Source organism: Diadema antillarum, unplaced genomic scaffold (assembly GCF_040938485.1).
Source record: "Diadema antillarum isolate AM-2024a unplaced genomic scaffold, OU_Dant_1.0 seq00000400_RagTag, whole genome shotgun sequence".
Lineage (NCBI taxonomy): Eukaryota > Metazoa > Echinodermata > Echinoidea > Diadematoida > Diadematidae > Diadema > Diadema antillarum.
In genome coordinates this window covers 369,720-382,325 of record NW_027271391.1, presented here as the reverse complement: position 1 = coordinate 382,325, position 12,606 = coordinate 369,720, and positions in this window count along the sequence as shown.

Here is a 12,606-nt window from a genome sequence, read left to right as displayed (position 1 = left end):
TCAAAACTCTAAAATCATACATCAATATTATTAGCTTTTTACAGGCATGTTATTCTTCGTTATTAGGAAAATCACAGATTGTTCTCGTCAAGAACTATAATACATTCAACCTTTTTAAAATCTTACAGTGAAAAGATAATGTTTGGCAAGTAATTCTTCATTCTATTTCACCCAGTTTACAGAATAATTGAGCAGTATTTCCCAAAGGCTGATGCTTCGAAGTAAGCAAGAGACATACAAACCTCGTTTCCTTTTTTCCCGCCATTTTCTTTTTGGTTTTACCACCACCTTCTGCTGTCCCACACCCTTGATCAATGGCACAGATACGGAGCAAGGTTCCGCATGCGCGGGCCAGCAGGCGATCATTTAGTGTGACGCCACGGACATTTGGGAACTCGGCGAGTTATTTTCACCATTTCGCGGCCCAAGGAGCATGGCATGCCCAGTCAATTGGGGCACCAAATCATCAGCTTTATACCCTCTTTTTTTTTCCCCTCCAACCGTTTGAGACTGTAGAGGCAAAATGAAGAGCTGACAATATCTCATGGCCGAATTTCGATGAAGAACGCTGCATTGGTATTGATAGACTTTTTGATTTGGTTGGGGCGGGTACATAATGCAAGGAAAGGGGGGAGTAAAGGAGTGCTGAAATTCAGCCAAGGTTACACTGGCAAGTTTATATGGTGCTCATATATACAGGCAAAGGTTAATACGATGCGGCAATAGTGTTAGGCGTCACTGCGGAACCCCCTTGCCAGCGAGAAGTGGTAATTTAGCCCCCCATGGACAGCATACGTGACGCACCCGGTCCCGGTGTGCGCTGGGTTAAATAAAAGAACCAAACGTGCGAAACGACTTGCATTGATTTCAGAGCGAGAATTGAAGACTGTTGCGAGATGAAGCGATATGCTGCCCGGACAGTTGCCTCATAAAAACGAAGAATGAAGGAGGGCCATTCTTGCACAGAGAGCAAAGGGTTATATGTCTGATTTTATACCAGAAGAGACCAAAATATCAGTAACCATGTCAGGGACTTTATCACTACGAGATATCAAGTATAATTTCCTGGCGAGCACATCAATTGACTGCTTAATGTTTCGCTTGACCAGGAAGGAGAAAAAACAACAACACTACACTCAAGTGCCCAACGTCTTTCTCATGAAGGAGGATCGAGGATATCATTTTCATCGTCAATCACAGACATTTCATGCACACAACGACGGTAATGATCAAACTATTGGAGATAAAAGAGCAATGGAATTAATGAGAGGATAAATTTGAAATAATAAATCACCGGTGATGACAACAAAGATAACACAGTAAATTCTTAATAACGATCATTTCCACACCGGCACATACAATCGTCAACTGTAGTGTATTGTTGAATAGAATAAAACTATGAATGCAACAAAAGAAAACAGTACATGTGTATATGCGTTGAGTCCACATGCTGTGAGTTGACAGCGCTACACACAATCACTACAATAAAATATGTTCAAAGTAGATCAATATTAAATGGCATTCAAAGTGTACAGATAATTGAGTGGTTAAACAAGCAACAACCCGTTTTGTCCTCGCTGCTCCACCCCCCCCCCCCCGAAAAAAGTAAACAAACAAACCAACAAAACTCTGGCTTGGGGACATCAATAAATTATCATAATCAATTACATCTCAATCACAACTCGATGGCTGATAGCAAAGACTGCAAGTAGAAGACCACATAGCTACAGAACGTTTTCTGCTTCAATTATGCCCACCGTCACGTCCACCCCCACCGTCCATCGAACAAATTATGGCAACATCGACATAAAATCATCTCGTCCACCCCCACCGTCCACCGAACAAATTTTGGCAACATTGACATAAAATCATCTGAAGAAAGTGAAGAATGTCTGACAATAATCGCTCGTAAATAAAGATAAGAAATAGATCAAATGACATTAGTTATTGTTTTGGGTTTCAAAAATTGTCAACAAAATTTTGAGTTTTTGTGTAGTCGAGATAAACTTAAATACACACATTTTCACCGATACAACATCGCTTCCACCACCTTCATCGGCATCTTCACTTTTTTTTTCCGTCAAGGTCTTTGTAAAGATTGATATGATTCGACTCTTTTTCACAATATTATGCCTGTCTTTGTTTCTCATTTCCGCTGTCTCTTATTTACTGATTTCTTCTATTCCATCTTATTTTCCCTTGATTTTTTTTTAACATTCTGTCACCTTGTGCCCTTTACTTTCGAGCGAAACTGAAATCACTAACGACTCACTTTTGGTATAGCCGTGGTGCTCCATGCATTGCAACGTATATTAATGACACACGATATACTTTAGATTGATAATTACTAAAAAGAAACATATTACCTGGATTAATTAGACTTCCTGTGAAATATATTGACGTTATATATAATATCACATATACTTTGGAAGGGGATGATTCGCAAAAAAGGAAGAACGTGAGTTGGGCTTAGAATCAAGAAGATGATTAATAACTATTCTTTATCGAATTCAACCATAGCTGTCTTGATAACAAGATGATAGGATGTAATACCTCCCGGAATTACCAGCTTCTGACGGCATTCACAATATATAATTTGATCGACATGATTTCTTTTCCCTTCTCCATCTCCGTGCTTTTGACAGTTTGTCGTTCGAACTCAACCCTTTCAAGTTCGCCCACCCCAAGCCTTCATTTGTGTTATGTAGGATGAGGTTCGTCGATTGTGACGACAGAGTTAAAAGTACTTTCCTGGCATCATCTAACACTATATAGCCTACCGATGCATTTGGATAGGCACCCCTGGATCTACGACTGCATCATCCACGCAGGCGGCCAGGATGTTGGCAGCGAGTTTTCGCCGGTAGGAGTGCGCGTTTCTTTTCAGTCTCCGCATCCGGCTGGAATGTCGAACTGCATTCTGACAGTATTATGACATGATATGGAACGTCATTTTCGGACCATGTTCGACGCGAACATCTGCCTTCTGCTAAATCATTCAAACACGTCGGAAAATGACACTGACAGAGGCAAATCAGTCGTGACATCTTTGTCCTTATCAGACGATTGCCAACAGCCACGGGACGAAAAAGACACGGGCTTGAGAATATTAACTTTAATTCAGTTGGAATATTCGGAAGTCAACCCACTAAGAAACTTTACCGCTCTATCTCCCGATCTTATTGATTTTTATTGTTTTCTATTAATATTTCTCAACGAGTAACAAGACGACGTGAAAATATACCAAGACAAAATGCTTTGAAGAACTTTAAGATCAACTCAGAAAAACTGCAATCAGCTGTCTCTCACTTTTTTTGAGGGGGGGGGTGTACAATAACTGCCATGATGTGTACATTTCGAGACCCCTACATCTTACAATATCATTCTCAGCGTTTCCAAAGTAAAGGGGTGTCATAAGGAAACAATAATGAACAATTACTAATTGAGAGTATAATTATGTGTGGGTATGAGTGTATGTTTATGTGTATGTATTTGTGTGCCGATTTTTAACCGATACCTTGAATTAGTGTTGTTAGCTAGCAACTCTGGTACAGGACTGTGTGAAATGTGCATTCCCTAGCTTTACTGATATTGAATAAGTATAAACTTAATCTCCTTAACAACGAAGGATAAGATACAGTTTTAGGAATACTGATTTCCACAATATCGTATACACCAGGTGACAAGATATTTGCTCCTGCGACAATTGTTCCGGTCTTATTTTCTACATGGACTTAGGGTTAGGATAAGGGTTGTGATAGGGTCTTTATGTGAGGATTAGGATTAGGGTTAGGGTTATGATTGGAAGTAGAATGTATGCTTGGCTTAGCATGTTGATATTTCATGGGGGCATTGTTGTTGCAGGAGCAAATGTCATGGAACCATACACCAATACTGAAGAACAAAATTATGAGAGTTAATAATAGATTATTTCCTTGTGAGTTTGACTTAAAGTCAGAAGAAGCCCCCCATCAACCCCCCCCCCCCAAAAAAAAAAAAAAACATAACTCAAATACGCAAGGGAATTTTATCTGTTCTCGGTGGTGTATAAAACATCAGCATGTTAAGGAGTATAACATGCATGCCTTCTCAGCTGTTGAAAAATTTTAACAGAATGATTATGAACACAAGCAACAACAACAACAACAACAAGAACAACATTAGTCATTATCATGAAGCAGCGAAGAAATCAAGGTGAAGAAACCCTTGTTTGAAAGCCGTCTAACTGAAATGGAAAATGGCTACTGATAAATATGTACCATTACTTCTGATAGTTTTTTGTTTCGTTTTGAAGCCATGAACATTATTAATATGCTCTTTTCTTCTTCTTCTTCTTCTTTCTTTCTTTCTTTCTTTCTTTCTTTAGTCTAAGAGCTCTGGCTTTCTCTTGACCCCCTCCCCTTTCAAATCTTGCCATTTATCGCTTACCTTAATCTTGTTTCACTGCCAGTAGAAGAGCCGTCGAGTCAGACATTTAATCGTTTTTAGTGAAATAAATACAAGTCATAGTACCATCCCATAGCTTGACTCTTTTTTTTTGTTGAAGGATCAATCTTACGATGACTGATCCTCCGAGGAACGCTGTATGATACGCTCCTATATGAACGGTTGTAATATGCCATTAGCTAAAAGATGATAACACCCGAAGAGTGTTATGAAAAGAAAGGGACAATCACGCTGATGAATCATCTTGGCTCACCAAGAAACGATTTGATCCAGATCTTGATGTCAGTCATGGCTATAACTAATAACACTGAGTTGTTGTTGTTGTTGTTGTTGCTGCTGCTGCTGCCGCTGTTGTTGTTGTTAATGTTGTCAAAAATCGAAGGGTTTTGGAAGGTATATTCGACTGGAAACTGGAAAATAAGAGACAGATTTCTTTCACGAGATGTATAGGAATGGTATCCTCCCCCCTCCTCCTTCAAAAGGAGGGGACAGAAGAAGAAGAAGAAGAAGAAGACGAAGAAGAAGAAGAAGAAGAAGAAGAAGAAGAAACAATAAAGGAGTAACGAAGTGCAGTGTTAGGGAGCTGTGAGAGTCTGTGGACTCTAAAATAAAGTTAAGATGGACATTTTGAGCATCACTGCGTGCAGGATTAACTTAACTTTCTTTTGGGCGAGAACTGAAGAACTCACAAACGATTAACAGCCTTATCGCAATTGCATCTACTGGTAAATCTCATCTATACGATTTCAGTACACATTCAATTCGCAGGGCGCCGCATTGCACAAATCTGTAGAATCATTTTTTTTTTTTTTTTTTTTTGGGGGGGGGGTCTTTTGCTTTAATGAAATAGCCCTGTGATTTCAAATGAAGTTCATGTCTGTATTGTTAGAGGTGGAAAAAAAAACACAACACCTCAGTCAAGGCATCAATCAAAGGCGTTTGATTGCTTCTTCGTCACCATGATTGCGTGCGGATTTTAGAAGATTTAAAGAGGTACCTGAGTTTTGCGTCAGATCCTTCACTAAACATCAATTTGTTTTACTCATTATGTTTGATACAGCTACAACAGATAATAAGCAAACATCAACACAGACTTTGAATGTAACGAGCGTTATTTTTTTACAGGACTTGCATAAAGTGGAGTTAAGACTTAAAGCAAATTATTTGCAGTCTAAATCTGCAACATTGATTTATTAATTAAAGATATATGACTAATGTCGAGAGTAACATCACTTGATTCTTTTATAATTTTGATTTGGACGATTTTGAATCGTTGCACTATTTCTTATTGGAGTTCCCTGAAATTCCTGATAATTTTCAAAATTGCAATTCCGAACATGACATCGTAATCAGAAAGTTTTCGAAAAGAGAAACGTCAGATTAATCCTACGCGGTTCCAAAAACCATGCATCCAAATAAAGTCGTCAGTAACAGGACACGGTTACTGGTGGTACTGTTGACAGTTGTCCTTAAAAATGAATACGTTTGAATACTATTGTGATAATATTGCCTAAAGTGTGTTCAGAATTACAAAATGAAACATGTATTCTCAACCCACAGTCATTCGTCACACACTCATATATCCACGCAGTTATCTATGCAATTATTGTAAACACAGACCACACACGGTTTGTATACGTACCCGAATGAGTCATGATGGTTCGATGAATCAATCGTAGTAATTCAACGCGATGAAATTATCTATACCATATACACACTCAAAGAAAAAACGCAATTTGATGCAAATTCGCAATGAATCGAAAAGGAAAATCAAATTAGGAAGGACATCCTAGAAATTTCAGCCACATGGTAGAAATAACATTCTTTCGGTATCCCTCCAATCGCAGCTTACGGGCGTTAGTTGCAGGTAGTGGATTTTCGGTTTATTTTGGAAGGGAGAGAGAGAGCGATACGTTGTGCTCTGAAGTCGACGCGAGTAGCACAGCGTGTAGTCCCCGTCTATACCTTGAAACGCAAGAGAGCGTATCCTCATACCGTATCCACCTCTGCAACATGCTTATATCGTACTTGGTGCTCACCGACTGTTCTGATTGGTCATCCAAGTGTGAAGGCTTTTCCATTTCAGAAAAGGGTGGATCCAATGAATCAACTTTGCTGTGATATGATTCACATATTCTCATCCTATGTGTCAACTATTCAAAGGGTCTTTCCCAAGGCGAAGCAAAAAAAAAGACATTAAAAAATGTCTATGCTGTAAAATAATTTCCCCCAATTAAAAAAAAAGAGAAAAATTGGGGAGTCTTTTTTTTTATTGACGAAATCGCTGACAATGATATTGTTCCCACTATCGAAAATGTTACAGCCTTCTAATTTAATTAAAGTGAAAAAGTTTTCTCATTGAAAACATATTTTGTAAATTGCGCTGTTGTTCAAGACCCAAAATATATGGAAACGACTTTGAATCAATTGAATTAAGGAGAATCCATCTGGTTACAATAAGTATACAGTATGATATTTCCAGACGTTGAGAATGATAAATTCGAAAAAGACTGTCTTTATTAGAATGGACAAGCTATAGAAGGAGCCCTCTCAGCCCCCCCCCCCCCACCTTGCATTAGGAAAAAAACACACACATCAAAACCTCAACACAAACAACTAGAATGGCTTTAGACACTAAATTGTAGTAGACTCTTTCAGATTAACTTGTATCACTGTAAGTATTAATCACGAAAGATATCGATTTTATGTTATGATGTCCTTGACAGGATACGGTATCTAATTCTTACTTGATCAATATCGCTAACCAATATTCATGTACGCATGTATTGAGTATGCATTATCCATTTCATCTATCGGTATGTTAATGGCCAGATGATTTGATATTGCTTCGTCTGAAATTACAATATCACCAATAGTTTATCGACTCAGTAAAGTGCATGAATCGGGTCTTGAAACAACTGTGAACGGTCGTCTATATCTTAGAAAAAGGAACGAAGAAGTATGGGCCGAAAACGCGTGGTTTGTTTCTTTCAATCTTTTGACTGTGCATCTCTTCAATGTAAATATAATCTACTAATCTCTTCATTTTGGAAAAAAAAAGAAGAAAAGAGTAATATGCGTGTAAGAACTCGATATGGACGATATTTCCTAAATTACAATGTTCAACATTCTTTGGCAAGCGTTCGTGCTCCGGTAAACCGTGGTAGTGTAGTTTCGTTAAGGAAAAAGAGCCTAGATTTTTATCACAACTTGAATTATCACTCTGTTTTGTAAAATTGAAGAGTGTAAATGAAAAACCCGATATATCCATTTTGATCAACTTGAGATATTTGAGATTGAAGCTGCTGAAAAAACAAAGAGAATGATTAAAATAGTGCAATAATTCTAATATCTTCAGAAATTATGTTATGTAACGAATGTATCATTGAAAATATTTAAGTTTTCTGTATTTGATGATGACCTTACTAAAAAACAACAACTTTGAAAATGTGGATTTTCCGTTTTGTTTTTTCATTCAAGCACTTCGATAAATTATACTTTATTCAAATATAGAGATTTAGATATTGTGGTGTAACTAACAACCCTCTTCTTAACATTGTAAGTTGGCCTAGTCCGTGACACAAACTTTGAGCTTGAATTATCACCGTAATGTGAGCTTTTTACAATAAACATCGCATTATACTTCCCACATTTTGTCTTGATCTTACCCACGCCTCAGCATGAGGCCCACAATGGCATGCGGCTGTAGGGCCCTATATATTACGGCAGAACAAATTATATGGGGTCGCGAACGGCTCTATTATAGAACAGTCGAGCCCGCAAATCGTGGTAGTGTGTAATAGTGTGCAACCAACAAAAGCCAATTCTTCTTTCTCTTTTACTCATTGTATTGTTTGTGAACGAATCGGCAAAGCGAATCAAAGGATACACAGGCATTAAATTATTACACGCGTGTTGGTTTTACACGCGTACGTTACGGTCGTTGCATGCGTGCGGTTTACACAAGAACCACTATTAAGCTCGGTTTATGTATTTCCCTCCCAAACCATGACGTGAACACGCCTTTCCTTCTCTAAGTAAAACTTAGAGAGGGATGCTTTTTTTTATTTCCCCCTCTTTTAAGTGGTTAGGTGGATACAGTCGATAAGAGAGAAGACTGGGGGAAACTGCCTGATATATGCTCGCGCTGTTACACTATAGTACAGTGACTCCTTCATGCAGGTGTATTTTCTAATGAAGTTGAGAACGGGCGATTTCAACCGATCTATCTTGGGTTGTGACTTCACGGTATAATCGTTGCGTCGTCCTGACACACGCCGTGTAAGCAGCTGGCTCGCCAGTCAAGATCGCGGGGAATATGTACTAGTATGCGCAATATAAGCCTACTCGCCCGCATTCATGGCAGTCTCGCTAATGAAAAAAAAAATGATTTTCAGTGAATAAAATTTGACATTTCGGATAAATAAACGAGTATGAGAAATAAAGGGGAAATCTGTTGGCATTATAATGAATCTTATAATCATATAGACTTGCAAAGCGTAAAAAAAAAACTATAGGCATGAATATGTTCTATTGCAAGCGCTGTAAAAAATTTCTAATATACTTGAAGATATTACAAAATGTTCTAAATCGGTTATTTTTATTCAAAGCATTCAAAGCCGGTCTGTTTTCAGTGAAATATTCTGACTGTTGATCTACACTTTGATAATGTTTCATCTAGCTGATTTAAGCCGACTATAATTCAAAATGTCGGCATTGCAGTAATTTTCCCCCATGGATCATTAAAATTGGGTTGCAATCACCTGAAATTTTCGTTTAAAGATAAGATGCCTATATGAAAATAGTGCCAACAAGATATCTCAGAGGTATAAGGACGCAAACTTAAGTATTTCAGAAGTATAAGGACGTAAATTTAACCTACATGGTGGACACTTTAATGGGCTTTTCGTTTGATATCAGCACTATTGTTTTGATAAATGCTGATCTTGTTCTCCGATGTTATTGACATTATACATTCGCGACATTGCGTGCAGGGGACGCACGTGATGTGCTATATCCACTTAGCTTTCATTTCTTATTTCATTCTATTGTGTTAACAGCTAGGTACACCTGCTATGACAAAGAAAAAAAAGAGACCTCAAATAAACTGAGGAACAGCTCATTACAAGTTGATTAAAGCGTGCCAATAAAATTTAAGCGTCAACAATAGGGTCCCTATTTTTCTCACGCTGTATTCTTATTGTGGCATAACGTGCAGGCAGCTAATATCATTTCACTGAGAAAATACCGAGACCATATCGTAGGCGTGGAATGTTGTTTTAATTTGTTTTGATTTGTAAATGTCCGTCTTATTAACCACTAACGCTCTGTACCGGCCATCATCGCAATGGGGCAAATTACTTTAAACAATATTTCATGTCAGCTATGAACATAACGTTTTTCCTTTAGATACGCTGATTGCTATATTAGGAGAGCAATTGGACTATATAGATCAATTGCTATTAACCAATATACAACTGTGAAAAAGAAGCTAGATTATACCATATGGGCCCTGTTTTATGAAGAGTTAAAATTGATCATATAGTTGGTTTCAACTGTAAGTCTGTTTTATGAAGAGTTAAAATTGATCATATAGTTGGTTTCAACTGTAAGTCTGTTTTATGAAGAGTTAAAATTGATCATATAGTTGGTTTCAACTGTAAGTCTATGGCAGCATGTGTGGTAAGGAAATTTAAAATCGATTTTACCTTTTGATAAAACGGGACCCTGGCAATATACTGTCTGAATCTGACACAAATAACGCATAAACTCTGTTTGGGGCTAAATTGCGTTAATTGTGTAGCATTGTGTGGGTGTGTGTGTGTGTGTGGGGGGGTATCTATTTAATGAAATGCTCTTCGGTTGCTTGCAGTACCTGCTGACCTTTTCTCTCATTCTGCGATTAAGAACAAAAACACCTGATTAAGTTTGATGTCATACTTGAAGGGCTCCATTTTGAACGCTGCATTCTAAATTTACTACCAATGTGTTAAACAACTGATTACTCATTAATAGATAAATTGCAAGACAAAGAGAGAGAGAGAGAGAGAGAGAAAATAAGTTGAAGTCAATGTAAGTTTGTGGATATCAATATCAATATCAATATATATATATATATATATATATATATATATATATATATATCATATCATATCATGTAACTACCCATTAAAATGTTCACCTAATCAAACATTTCCAATTCTGGGATATTAAACATTTTGTGGTATAAGGTGTCGATTTTGAATGGTGACGATCAAAGATTATACTGATGGCTCGCTATAGTGCTCTAAAAGTCGTCACTATGTCACACAAAAGGAAAGATGTTATTCTGTGGGAATGTTGATGCGATGTTGATCATTAAGATTTTTCATGGTGAAAATTGGCCTTTATTTCGCACACTAACCACTCTTCTGCATAAGGCACGTTAGTGCACTATGTCTTCGTGAGATATGAAACTACTGGCCTTGTCAGAACAACATCAATCCACAGCAGAGCAAGTGGACTTCGGTCTAACTACGTTAGTTTGCCACGAGCAGACAGCCTATGGCTATAACCTCTCCGCCGCGGCGAATCGCTAATCATCTGTGACAATGGGAACAAAAGACTGCACTCAGGCGGACCACCTGCCGGGTATACTTTAAATCGCTCCTTTTCGCTCATTTTATCATGAAGAGAAAATACGACGGCGAGAGCGAAATCGCATAACACCACCCACAACGACTTCCGCGCATTGATTTTGCCTTCTTCCTGCTCGCCCCTCGCTATGCGACTACCGAGTCCCGAGCCCCGCCGGCCGAGTGAATCGCTCCATTCATGTGAGACGACACGAGAAATTCTCCCTCGCGCCATGGCGGAAAAATCCATCGCTAACTTTTTTCCCTCTCTCTCCCCCTGGATTTGGATGTTTCGAGTGCTTATGTGTGATGAGGATGATTTATAAGGAAACATTACTACAAGCAGGTGTTTCGGTGTTTATATGCCGTGGGGATAGCTCTTGGCAAGGCTGTCTTTTCATGTTTTTTAAATGAAGGGCGATGCAGACGGAGGAAATACGGTAAAGTTAGTACCTGTTTTACGCTACACGCTTGTGCGCGCCCACGCAGAGACGTGTTAGATCACTTTTGCGGGTATCGATCCACAGCGCCGATAGCAGGCCGGTTCACGATCGAGATAGTGAAATGGCGGGAAGTCGAGATGATGGTATTATTTCCATGCTGATGATTGGCCACAAATAGCATGCTCCCTCCGCGCCTGTCATTAATCGATTGCAGCGTTCTATTGGCTGCCGCTGTGAAAGTCATCATCACCTACATTTTGATGTGGAGGATAAAAACTGCGCATTGAATAAGAGGTTACGACTTGGGGCATTTTTCTGAACTAATCGCTCGACATTCCTGCTTTAATCAGAAGTCCGAAAATTAAAGTATGTGGGGGGGGGGGGGGTAGCTGATTGTCTGAAGGGGGAAAAAGTCTGTGAGTGAGTATAAACGTTGATATCAACGCCACAAGAGCCGATCGAGTATTGCGCGATATAACACAATTACAAACTTCGACCCATGATACGAGTACACGTATTATGATTCTGGCGCAAACACGACAATCCCCTTGCCGTCGACGCTCTGATTGATCACTGGATTTTCAAGATCATGCTTGAATTACTTCATCTGTCCAGAAAAATGCAGAAAGCAACGTCTAAATATCTGCATTACAGTGACGTCGATAATCTCAGTACATGTATAAGAAAATTCGACTCAACTTCTTGGTACGCCTAGCAAAATGTCTTGTAGTTTTGCAATCAAAATGACGCCACACACACGTGACAATAACACCTGTCATCGATGTCCTTTTGTGTCTACACGTGAGATGACTCCATGACATTAAGACGGCTGACGGCAGTATACTTTATGGTCGATTTCATTCAAGTGCAATAGTCAGTGATCCGTTACAGCCGCACTGAAACTATTAAATATCTACGAAAGATTATGGAAGCAACCAAATACTGTATCTATAATCGGCATCTCTCTGATGAAATAGTGAGAGACTTTCCACAAAACAGGTTTAAAAATAGGTGATATGGACACATTTTGTGCACTAAAGTCACAGCGAACAACATACAACTGAATTAACGGACTGCATAATCTATTCAGTCAATATCAATGT